This window comes from Mauremys reevesii, linkage group 1, assembly GCF_016161935.1.
Source record: "Mauremys reevesii isolate NIE-2019 linkage group 1, ASM1616193v1, whole genome shotgun sequence".
Lineage (NCBI taxonomy): Eukaryota > Metazoa > Chordata > Testudines > Geoemydidae > Mauremys > Mauremys reevesii.
Genome location: NC_052623.1, coordinates 49118881 through 49132171, shown reverse-complemented (window position 1 = coordinate 49132171; position 13291 = coordinate 49118881). Strand labels below are relative to the sequence as shown.

Below are 13291 nucleotides of genomic sequence, written 5' to 3'. Positions count from 1 at the left end.
ACTTTATTTTTTTAATATAAATAATTCTCATGAGCTGGAAATGCTATCAGCAGCCAATCCTCTACATAATTTTAGTCACATAGAACAAACAGGAAATGACAGCAAAGACAGTAATGCTTTAGCAACAGCATAAACTCCTGCAGGTTCACCTACCCCTCTAACACATTACACTTTTTAATTGTGGTGGCACCCAATACCCCAATCCGGGAGCACAGCCCTGCAGATTATGACGAGATGTAACTGGTAGCTAAACACACAAAACAGGAGTGGAGAAAAATGCGAAGTAATAGTTATGATGGTTGTGGTTGCATAAATCAGAAACATCAGTGGTCATATCAGTCACCCTGTGCACACTCTCCCAAAGCTTTTTCCCTAGAGTGTATAGACTACTGTCAACAACATGGAGAAAAACAATTTAGAGATCTATCTTCCAACGGAGGCCATGCCAACAAAACAAAACAGTGTTTAGACCACATAGAGAAGACACAATCACAAGAAAATGTCTGCCATTCTGTTAATAAATCAGTCTGGTTTCAGTAAGAATGGTCTGTCTGATGAACAGAACCTCCAGAAAACCAATCTAGAACAACTAAGAAAACCTGTATTCTGAAGGTGGCTCCAAGAAACAAAGTCCTGGTTCTGAAGTATTATTGGAATTTGATTCTACAACTATATCTAAAATATAAATGAAAATCCAATATATGGAAAGGATTTAAAGCATTCTAAGCAAGAGAGAAAACATGGACTGTACTACCTTAGTTGTTTCTGTATCCAGCATAAAGGGAACAGAAAGTTCTGTTAGCACAGCAAAACGCATCCAATGAAGAAATGATTCTATTGATGTCATTAGAACAGTCCCTTCTGGAACAGGTGACCTGTATTAAAGCTTAATAGTTGTATGGCACAGTGATATGCAATATTTCAATATTCAATCCATTGCCAGAAATTAATATGTAGTGCTCTACTGAAGTAATATCTTCCCAACAAATAATTTTTGAAATGTCTCTCTAACATATCTTAAGTAATAACTGGTGGCTGAAACACAAGCACACCTGCATGTAGCAACATAAGAAGTATATAGTAGTTATAAAATTTAACATATATTTATATACAAAATTAATGAGTGCATAAGCGAGTACAAAAAGATAATATCTTTACTAAAAACTGATAATGTTGTAAAAATTCCACTATTCATTATTCCTTTGTATGTCGTCCCCCCACCTTTTCTCCCCAAAAGTGATATTTCCAAAGGTCTTTTTTATGAAGAAAAAAATCACTGTGCTTCAGTTTAGTCTATAATCCTAGAAACAGTTTGCATTGTTTGTTATTTATGATATGGACACATTAGGAAATAAATTGGAAACCGTTTTTGAAAAGTTAATGGGGTATTACTTTTGCATGTTTGAAACCTTTAATACAAAAAAAAAACACATTATTGTAAAGAGACACTTAAATATTGTGTTGATAAATCAATTGCCAGAGGCCAGATCTACACTATGCACTTACTTCAGTATAGCTAAATCGCTATGGGGTGCAAAAAAAATCAACCCCCTAAGCAACACAGTTATACTGACCTTACACTCCTGTGTAGACTCCTGCCAACATAGCTACCACCTCTCACAGAGGTGGAGTAACTAAGACGACGGGACAGCTCTCCCCCGTCGGCTTAGAGCAGGGGTTCTCAAACTGGGGGTCGGGATCCCTCAGGGGGTCATGAGGTTATTACATGGGGGGGTCACAAGCTGTCAGCCTCCACCCCAAACCCTGCTTTGCCTCCAGAATTTATAATGGTGTTAAATGTATAAGCAAGTGTTTTTAATGTATTGGGGGGGAGGGGGTCATACTCAGAAGCTTGCTATGTGAAAGGGGTCACCAGTACAATAGTTTGAGAACCATGGGCTTAGAGTGTCTTCAAAGTGCTACAGCTGTAGTGTAACCTGCCCTGAGCCTCCATTTAGAACACGATAGCCATTCTATACTAGCAATCCATTCTAAGGGCACTGCTTGTCAAGGTGTTACATTAGGAAAAAGGTGAAAATCTAAGGTTCTTCATAAATACAAGCACCTTAAGTATATACTTCTTAAGTATGCACTTCTGAAGTATATCCTGAAGTTTAGTCAATCAAGAGATCACATTTCATAGCAATTAGCTATGAAGCTCAAATTCACCCCAGTTCTTCAGGATTTTTCCTCATATTATTGTTTTTACAGGGTCAGCTGATAGGTCCAGATTTTTCCTTATTAAGGATAAACCAGTTAAACTAAAGCAGTTTTGCATGGATCTATGACATCATAATCCTAATTCAATATAAAAGAGTTCAGCAGTTTAGGGAGATCAAGCAAGGCACGGAAAATCAGTAGTAGCTGAGCAAGGAAAGTCCATTTTTCCTTCAGTAAAAAGGTTCAAGTGGTGTACAGCCAGAAATACAGGCTGTTACAAAGAAATATTTTCATGAAAAAAATAATGTAAATAAATATTCTGTTTCAGAGTTGGAAAACTAAATGGCATTGTACTAGTTACTGAGAACCAAAAGGAGAAGTCTAAACAGAATGTAACTGGTTACTCTGATAATCATGTCACTCTCCAGCCTCTGCTGCTCTAACAATAACTTCAGTCTCAACACCTGTTAGTTTTCTCCTCCCACTCCCATCTGCATGTAATTTTCCCCATTGGCTCCTATTCACTGAACACCTTCACTATCCCAGTTAGTCAATTCAACAACATCTCACTCTCTCGTAAAAATCCGCTTAGTCTATGAGGCCCACAAGAACTGAACTATCATTTAAACAGAAACACAAACTATGTCATATTCTGACTTTTGATTCCCTAGTATGTCCCACCTTCCATGGGCCTATATATTAGACCATAAGCTCTTCAGGGCAAGGATGGTTTGTGTACTGTAAAAAAGCTATACACATTTTCAGAACTAACTGATTTCTAATAGAAAACTGTAAATCCTCTTTCATTATCCAGCAGAATCAAATGCAAAAGTAAATAAGCAGGGCAATTAGAGAAAACTAAAATTTTACTTTCAAACTTTGTTATAACAGTGTATGGTGTTAACATAGGTGAGGTCATTTCCTCTCTCCAAAAGTAATTATCTGAACAGTTTTACTTTTTTAACATGTGCAAGGGTTGTAAGGACCATGAATATCTAATGTGTAAAGATATAGTTGAAGAACTAAGCCTAAATAGGGATGGTATAAGAACAGTATTAGAAAAATGTTGCAATTTAATACAGTACACAAAACTGTTTTATTTCAATAAGTTACACAGACCGTCTTCGAGGACAGAAAGCACCTTGCACCACAGATATTTTTCACCATGGCAAGTAGGCATACTCTTCAGGCTTGCAGATGTCACACTAATATAATTTTCAATATTTTCTTTCATTGGTGATACAAAATATTCCTGTATAAATAATGTGAACTGAGCAAAGGTTTTTCTGCTATCCACGTTAGCTATTCATGAAAAAGACTTTGGTGTCAAAGTTAATTTGGAACTCAGTGTGTAAGTAGCTCAGATTATTCATTGCATTATCTTGTACTTCATAGATAAAATTAATTCACCGTAGTCTGCTGCCCAATCACTCAGTTTTATTAGTTTCTTAAATTCCTCACAATCCTCTCTAAATTTGATTACCCTAAGAACTGTCATCTGCAAGTTTTTCACCCTGTTTGATAAATGCTATTATATGATATAATCACTATAGCTTGCAGCATAAGCAGAAAAGGAAAAATTTAAGGTCAGACTTTCAACCTTAATTCTGAATTTCCTCACTTCTGATTGATTCTTTAACTCTGATGTTGCAGTACTGTCAGGTTTTTATTCTTTAGTTTTGGTTTTGTGATTTATTTTGAAAGTGAATAAACTATATTTTGTATTAATATATTTTATTTACATCCATTATTTAAATACTGTATATATTCAGCATTACTGAAAAGTTCGTTTCGGGTGCTTATTCCCTATTTCTAGGACACTGATCATCCTGAAAAGCACTCACTCAGTCACATATCAGTTTCCACACAGTATTTACTAACTCGGGAGAAAAATGCTACTAAATAATATTGTTACTTACCCTGTTCTCACCAGGAGAAGCCTGTTTTATTAGCCAGTGCTCTGTGTCCCATAGAAAGATTGAGCTGTCCTGATTTTAAATGGAAACATTTTAAATTAAAACACTAATTGGGAGTGTGATCCTACACCCCACCCCCACCCCCAGCCCCAGCCCAACTGGGACCAGCTGACATCTGAAATTTACATTCAACATATGCCCATGGCTGACTGGGGACATTTGAAATTCAGACAAAATATAAAGGGCAAAGCACAAATATCAAACAAGGTTTCATCATGGTGTTACCTCCAGCCCAGCTTGTCCCATTTTGGCAGGAGTAACTCAACTTTAAAGTTTTCACCATTTTGTTTTTTTGCTACTTCAGCATGTTTCATGACATTACCAGTATTTTTAAGTGCTCAAAATACCCATCGTATAGCAACTAAGTACTTCTAAATGCAGCATTTTACAAGTTAATTTTCCAGGCAATGACTACGTAGGAGATCTATTTAAAAAAAAAAAATTAGTCTGACGATCAAGTCTATTGTTTCATGAGAGGGAAAAAAAACCCAACTTCCTTAATAAGTATGTTACGATTCAGTTTTTCCAGATCTTGGTTCCCACCACAACTCAACCAGAATCTCCTGGTTCTGCAACTGTACATGTGCTATTATGCCCCTCTGCCAACCTCCTGGCTGCAGTGATAGAGATTTATCTCCATTATTCTGCCTCCCTCAGCTTTCTGACTGCTGCAAAGTTATCTGTTAGCTACCCTTCCACTCAACCTCCATTTTCAAGTCCTTTTCCCAGCGTCTGCCTCTGCTGTTTATAGTTTAGCCAGCCAGTCACAAAGTAAAGTAGACCATCTTTTTCAGGTTCAGTACTATCCATATGCTTTTGAAGAGCATGAGTGAACACTGACATACAACAGCAGAGTAAAAAATAACCAGTGTATGGGAAAGCGCCAAGTAACTGCTGAGGCTCTGAAGCTACCTACAGACTGACAAAGACAGTAATTCATCAGTTACACTCGGTTCACATTTGGAACATTTGCTTTGCAACAAGAGGGAATAGTGGGGTTTTTGTTGGGGCTTTTTGGGTGCAAAGGTTTGCTTTCATTAAATAAAAGCTCTCACCTGTAAAAGCTCGCTGTTCCCTCTGGCAATTGGGTTACACAAGTATTTAGGGATTTGGAATAGGGACCCTTTGTTACCAGTGATGAAGCACAGGAAAGAACCTATCTAGGTTGACTCTCAAAATATGTCTCCATGATAATTAAACACCTGCAGCTGGCCCAGGTCAGCTGACTCCAGCACACAGGGTTCGGGCCGTGGGGCTGTAAAACCATTGTGTAGACATTTGGGCACAGGCTGGAGCCTGAGCTCTGGGACCTAGCAAGGGAGTAGGGTCCCAGAGCCTGGGCTTCAGCCCAAGCCTAAATGTCTACACAGCAATTAAGCCCAAGTCAGTTGACCTATCCCAGCTGCAGCCATGTTGCAGGTCTTTTATTCCAGTGCAGGAATACCCCCAGAGCACAGGAGAAGACTGCAGGGCTTGCAGTAAAAAAAAAAAAAAAAATTGTCAAGTGAGCACATTTGAAACAAAACAGAAAAAAAAAGAGAAAAAATATGGAAGCCCAAAATGTCAATTTTAAAGGACTTTTTAGACTAGAACTGTATTGGACTATAATCCATGTAAATTTGAAAAATATTTGTGTATCCTGACAACTTTACAATGTCCAGATTATTTGGATTTCTACAGCAGGGATTTATGGAGAAATTTTTATAAGGATGTGCTGTTGCAGCTGAAGTACTGCAACATAGGTGATGAATGTCCACATTTAACCTTTGATTCAGAATAGCCTGGCATCTGGAAAACAAGTTTCAAATCATATTTTGAGATAGTAATTGATGGTTCCTAAAACTCTGTAAGAAATGCCATAGCGTTTTTCTCATCTGAAAAACTAAAGCTACTCTGTACACCACTCATATAGATTGAGTTGAGTCTTTACGTGTACATCAGTCACAGCAAATTTGATTTTGTAAAAATGTTAGCATGTGAAGGAAGCCCTGCTAGACTCAAAAATCCATGCTTCAGCAGAACTTTGCTACTTTCTAGTAGACATGACTTTTCCATTTAATGTTGCCATGCAGCTCTTGTATGTTAAGCTTTCAATGACAGTTTTCACTGTCTGTTGATCACAAATTCCCCTCCATAGCACAGCGTGGAGAAGTGGTGTACAAAGATTCATAGATTTAACTTTTTTAAAACCTGAAGGGACCATTATAACCATCTAGTTTGACCTCCTGCAAAACACAAGCTCACAACTACACTAAGTGATTCATGCACTGATCACAGTAACTGTGGTTTAAGAAATTAATCCAACCTAGATTTGAAGACTTGATTTACATTGGCTTTTTACAGCACCCAGTGTATATATATATAAATTACTGTTTCCGACTGTATTCTGTTTGAAAGAAAAATATAATCACAGCATGATCGCTAGCTCCTAGGCAACCACTAATTTTAGATTAGTGCTCAGCTCATCTTTATTAGGATGTCACCCAAGTTGAAGTCCCACATGATAAACACAATTTTTCTTTCTGTGTGTTACAGACTTATACTTACGGAGCCATTTGCCCTGTTATCCATTCTGATTTTAGTGGCCTATAAGAGATCCCCGCTCAGGGCCAGCTTTAGGCCGATTCCCCGGAATCGGGCCCTGAATCTTAGGTGCCTTTTTTTATTTTTTATTTATTTAAAAAAAAATAACTCACCCAGCGGTGGTCCACTCCAGGGGTCTTTGGCGGCATTTCAATGGCAGGGGGTCCTTCGGTGCCGCAGAAGACCCGGAGCGGACCCTCTGCCACCAAAGCCCCAGACGGCCGCCAGGTATTCAAATCGTGCCCCACAGTTCATAAAGCCAGCCCTGTCCCGCTAGTACCCCACCTTGGCTTTCTCAGTTAGAATACTGAGCCATAAGATCCTGTGCTTCCAAGTTATTGATAACTCTAACAGATTATGGTAGCTTTCAAACAGACCACCATCCACTGTGCTTTTACCAATTCTATCCTTGCTAAGTAGGTTGGGATGTTAAAAGCACAGGCATTCTCCCATCAGGTTTCAGTAATGCCAACTGTGTCAATTTTTCCCCCTACAAGACCATTTCAAATTCCTCCCATTTGTTAATAAGGCTTCTAAATCACTGGAGTGCCATTTAAATACCAGCATGATAGGCATCTTAAATAAATTCCTCAGACTTGATACATTTCAATTTACAATAGCTTTCAATTTACAGTTCTCCAAGTAATTTTCAATCCATGTGACAATATCCATATTCAATGCAAATTCAATTCATTTTCTTGGATTTTTTAGTCATTTCTCAGTGCTTTACTAATATGCTCTATTCATCTATTGATTTAATAATTAAACACGAAAAACAACAACTGATTGACATTAGAAACCCAAGCTGTCCATTGCTAATAGTGTCATTATCCTTCAGGCATGCACTCACTATCTCAATATTAGTTCCATTATTGTATTATTTCTAAATATTATCAATAAAATTCAGTACGGGTCTAAATTTCAGGAGGTGTTAAGCAACCACAGCTCCAATTAAAGTAACAGAATTTGTGGATACTCAAAATCTTGGTGGGGGGAAGAAATCAGATCCCAAGGCTATGTTCACACTACCTCACAGTTCAGACTATAGGGTGCAAGAATAGTGGTGGGTACCAAAGTGCCGAACTGTAACTCCACTGGGTGAACCTCTTCAAACAGGGCTATGTAACGAAGTTGGAATATTTTAGTTTATACCCTCAGCACCCATGTGGGGGGAGTTAATGCAGCACTTTGGTGCATACTACTGTTCACACCACCATAGTCTGAACTGTGGGACAGTGTAAACAAGCCCTAAATTTTAGTGTACTTAAAAAAAAAAAAAAAAAAAAAAAAAGGTTTTCAATGCAATAGCACAATTCCAATAATCACATAGCCAATTAAAGCTTGACTTAAGTTGGAGCCTCAATATTTAAATTTAGCTTTGAAAATTACTACAGGCTGATTGTCCCCTGGATAGGCATACACAGTAACTCCATGCAAGACAACTCTTGACATACAGATGAGCATTTACAAGGGTAATGTGCTTGTCATTTCAACCTTGACAATCAGCATGACGACATCATTAAGCTTAAGCTTCCAAAACATTTAACACTTGATTCTGCAGAAAACACAATTATGCTAGATGTTTTGAAAATAGATCATTTTTTCCCCTTTTACAAATACATGGTGATGCCAGACATATGCTTGTTTTCAAAACAACAACTGTTAAGAAGGAACAACGCTCTTTCTGAGGTTCTTGCCAAAAATAACATTCTATGGTTTTTGTGAAATATGACAGCAGGCAGCTTACTAAACTCAGAGAGTAATGAAGAGGAGGGCAGTTGCATTTGGCATAGTGTCCCATGTTTTACACCCCTTTCCCTCATTTTTAAGATTTGCATTGAGCACTTTTGGGATCAATTGGGAGGAGGGTGAGGGGGGACATATCTTGCATTGCTCTCCAGTAAGCATTTCCAGCAGACCAAAAATCCCCACACAGTGTCAGATAGTCCAGAGGAAACCACATAAAACAGAAGGGTGTCATGATGGCTTTTTACACACCACGGGGGGGCAACGGGAGAAAGAAGTAGGTGAAAAGTGAAGTAAAAGAGTTCAGAAAAACTAGGGAAAGAAAGAGAAAGACTGAGGTGTGACGAACGAAAACAGAAAAAAAGACCCACAAAACCCAAGTGAAGAGAAGAGACAGATACCCCCCCCCCAAAAAAAAGAGAGAGAGGGAGAGAAAAACTAACAGCTTCATTTTAAGTTGTAGGACACAGGGGGAGAAGGGATTGTATCAGGGCTTTTCAGCTGCTGCCACCACCACCTGTTTTCAGCAAGGTGGGGTAGTAATCCCAATGAAAATTGAAATAAGCCCATCAAAAAATGCACAGAAATTAAACGTTTAAAGTAAAATCACCACAAAGTAAAGAAGTTAATATTTCAAAACACTCCACTTCATCCACAAATATATCTTGCAACAAATTCACTGCTCAAATACAATAGACAGATCAGTTAACTAAAGTACTTTGAGAACTACTGCTGAAAAGCACTATATAAGAATAGGTATACTTAGTAATAAAAGATAAAATACCTGGTTAATTTGAACCTTTTTTGCATAAACAGTAATACCACGAAACATTTATATTAACTAAAATTCCTACTTGGGTTAAGATTTCTTTATGCCATACAAGAGGATAGAATTGTAATTCCAAAACAGCAAAACATGCCCATTACCATCTCCGCCACAAAACCTCCTGAAGATTGCAGATCCTGCTTTGGCAGCAGGCCACCTTATTGAGCAGAAAGGTCAGACTGCTGAGAAAGGACCACAGGGCTCCTTGAAGGCAGACTTGTGCAGGAGATACAGACCCTAAGTACACTCAGTGAAGTCTTTAGGATGGTAATGAAGTAATAACTTGATTTTTAAAAAATCCCCTTTTTCATGGGTATTATTACAACATACAAGAGATTTTAGATAATTAAAAAAAAACTGAAGTCCCTGCCCCAAAGATTTTATAATAGTATTTCAGATGCAACTAAACAAGCAAGAGCAATATTGGATTCTCTGACAAAACTGTCAGCTAGGTTGCTAAATATGATAGTTGGTTTTGTGCTGTTAGTTGGCATACCTCTACTGGATGGATGCTCCTGCATTTAGTTTAGCAGCCTGTTGATGCTGGCCCAAGATTTACTCCACATAAATGGAATGATGGAGCAGAACAGGATGACTTCTTCCTCACACAGCTGTCTACAATGTGTGTGTGTGGGGGGGGGGGGGGGAGATGCATGATCATGGGGGACTTCAATTTGACTGACATATGCTGGACGTCTCATGCTGCCAGTGTTAAAACATCCTTGGAATTTCCAAACATTATAGATGACAATTACCTAACTCAATAACTGTGGCAACCAACACAGAGGAATTCTATGTTAGACCTTGTCCTAACAGACAAAGGAAGAACTGATTACAGATATAAAAGTGAATGCTAGTTTAAGTACAAGTGACCATTACTCGATCACATTTATAATGTGGAAGAAGAATAAAGTCCAGTAATATATATATACTTGGAGCTTTAGTAGGGTCAATTTCACTAAGCTGAAAACAAATACAAGCTAAATTAGCTGTGAGAAAGAATTTAATCAGAAAAATGTGAATGATAATTGGCAATCATTTACAAACACCTTACCAGATGCCCAAAAAAACCACAATCAAGGAAGAAGGCTGTGCTGATTAAAAACCGACTTGGTTTAGAGGGGACATGAAGGCAGCTCTAAAAACCAAACTATATATACATACATGTGAGGGTTTTTTATTTTTATATATATGAAATATATAAACACACATGAAAGAAAAAGCAAGTTGCAAGTAATGAACATAAAACAAAAGTTAGGGATTGTAGAAAATAAAAAAAAGGAACCACGAGACACAAGGAGAACTCTACAGCCAGCAGAGTTAAAGACAATAAGGGAGGTTTCTTTCATATATTAGGAACAAAAAGAATCCTGACAATGGTATTGGTCTACTACTAGTGGGAAATGGCAGAATTATCAATAACGATGCAGAAAAGGCAGAAGTGTTCAACAAATATTTCTGTTCCGCATTTGGGGAAACAAAAACAGATGATATAGTCTCATCATATGGTGATCACACTCTTTCCATTCCACTAGTACAGTGGTCCCAAACCTTTTCTGGGTGGCGGGCGCCAAACAACGCGCCACCGAGGACCATGGCCGGCGGACAAGCATCCACCGAAATGCCGCCAAGAAGCAGCAACATCAAGAGGCATTGCCACTGAAATGCTGCCGAAAATCAGCAGCATTTCGACGGTGGCACCTCTTGATGATGATGCTTTTTGGCGGCATTTTGGCAGATGCTTGTCCACCAGCCAGTATGCGGGCGCACACAGATGCCCCGGCAGGCACCATTGCACCCGCGGGCACCGAGTTGGGGACCACTGCACTAGTATCTCTTGAAGATCACTCCTGGGGGAATTCTACACCACTGTGTGCGTGCAGAATTCATGTCCCCTGCAGGTTTCTTTGCTTCCCCACAGAAAACAACAGGGAAGCTGCAAGAACATTCACGCGCCCCTCCCCAGCAGCACAGATGTGTCATTTTGGGAGCCTGGAGCAGCCGGTGGAGAGGTAAATCAATGCAGGGAGGCTGGGGATGTCCCTGCCAATGGTTTCTACCCTGTGCTAGGCTCAGCTGCTAGTCCCGGCTTGGGGAGGACAGGACTGCAAAGATAGGCTGGGGCCAAATCAGACCCATTCCCACCCCCAGAAACCTCCCGGCTGCAGGAAGCTCCAATCTCTCCCAGCTTCCTGCCCCCACTTTTTCCTCTGCCACAGGGGAGGGGTCACTGTAGAGAGAGCTGCTCCCCCATCTGCCTAACCACTATGCATCCAGATCTCCCCATACCCAGATGCTCCCCACAGAGCCTCACCCGCCCTGCACCCAGACACCCCACAGAGCCATCTGCACCCAGATTTCCCCACACAGAATCCTCTCACCCCACACCTGGATCCCCCCACACCCATATCCACGCTAAGCTCCTCCACACTTGGATCCTGCTGGGCTGAGCCTGCTTGCCCCACACATAGATTGGGAGCCAGAGCTGGGCATACAGGTAAGACTGTCCCTCTTGCTTACTATCTTAGCACGTCTGGTGTGGAGGGGCAGGGGCCCAGCTGTTTCTGAGCAAACCCAGACCTTGTGCTGCATCAGGGTCCATGTTCCAGGGGGGAGAGGAAGGCTGCAGGGTGATCTCTCCACGTCCATGTAGCCAGTGGCATGTGCTCTCCACTGCCATGCTGGAGCCTCCACATTTATCGACAAGTAAAATATGTAGAATTTTAAAATATTGTGTGCAGATTTTTGGTGGGGGGGGGGAGGGAGATGGATTTTTAATTTTTTGGCACAGAATTCCCTCAGGAGTAGAAGTTAAACAGAAGCTACTGAAGTTAGACATTTTTTAAATCAGCAGATCAGATAACTTGCATCCAAGAGAGTTTTAAAAGAGTTGGATGAAGAGAACTGATTCAGAGTGATCTAGACTGGTAAACTGGGTGCAAGCAAAAAAAATTTGTTTCAATGCAGCCAAGTGTAAATGTATACATCTGGGAACAAAGAACATAGGCCATATGTACATGATGGGGGATTCTATCCTGGCAAGCACTGACACTGAAAAAGATTTGGTGGTTGTGGTGGATAAACAGCTGAACATGAGCTCCTACTGTGACCAAAAGGACTACTTCAATCCTTGGATGCATAAACAGGGGAACCTCGAGTAGGAGTACAGAGGTTATTATACCTCTGTATTTGGCACTTGTGCTGGAATACCACATCCAATTCTGGAGCCCACAATTCGAGACAGATGTTGGTAAGTTGGAGAGGGTTCAGAGAGGAGCCACGAGAATGATTAAAGGATCAGAAAACATGATAATGAGACTCAAGGAGCACAATTTGTTTAGCTTAACAAAGAGAAGTTTAAGGGGTGACTTGATTACAGTCTATAAACACCTACATGGGAAATAGATTGAAGAGCCCATTACCAAATATTTAACAGAGAAAAGGTATAACAAGGCTGACAATTGAAGCTAGATACATTTACACCTTATATCCAGACTGAATTTAACAATGAATAATTAACCATTGGAATAATTTACTGTGGCTTCTGCATCATTAACAATTTTAAATCAAGACTGCATATTTTTTCTAAAAGATGTACTCTAGGAATTATTTGGGGGAAGTCCTATGTCCTGTGCTATACAGGTCAGACTGGATGATAACAATGGTCCCTTCTGGGCTTAGAATCTATCAATCTATGAAGAGGGTTTCCAAATGGTCTTTGAAGTTTCTAGGCACAGTAAACTTTCCACATCCTCTCTTGTAGCTCACCATTCCCTGCCAGTCATTACTTTGCTCCTCAGTCAAGAGATGACAGAGCAGGTCCAGGACACAGATGGATGGTTATTCCAGGCCTCAGGAGGGAAACTTCTCTCCTCCCCTTATTTCCGCTGAAGAAACTCAAGTGAGTAAACATTTTCCAATGCCACCACAGCATGAAATAATGTTAGGAGCATCACTAGTATTGGTCTGGTGTTCCAGGCCTCCCTCACTACTCATGCAT

The 13291-nt window shown here is 39.8% G+C and overlaps 1 protein-coding gene across 12 annotated transcripts in view; it reads right to left on the bottom strand.

Annotated features, from left to right (window-relative positions):
- Positions 1–13291, bottom strand: part of WASF3 (WASP family member 3) — a 141535-nt gene that overhangs the window by 110145 nt on the left and 18099 nt on the right. For 7 of the 12 annotated variants that reach the window (XM_039520243.1, XM_039520245.1, XM_039520246.1 and 4 more), the window contains exon 2: positions 4080–4148. The exons of 3 other annotated variants lie outside the window; for them this stretch is intronic. The gene's annotated coding sequence lies outside the window, so the exon portion shown is untranslated. Of the gene's footprint in view, positions 1–4079; positions 4149–13059; positions 13177–13291 lie in introns of those variants that run through there. 2 more of the 12 variants (XM_039520241.1, XM_039520249.1) reach the window with 1 other exon arrangement.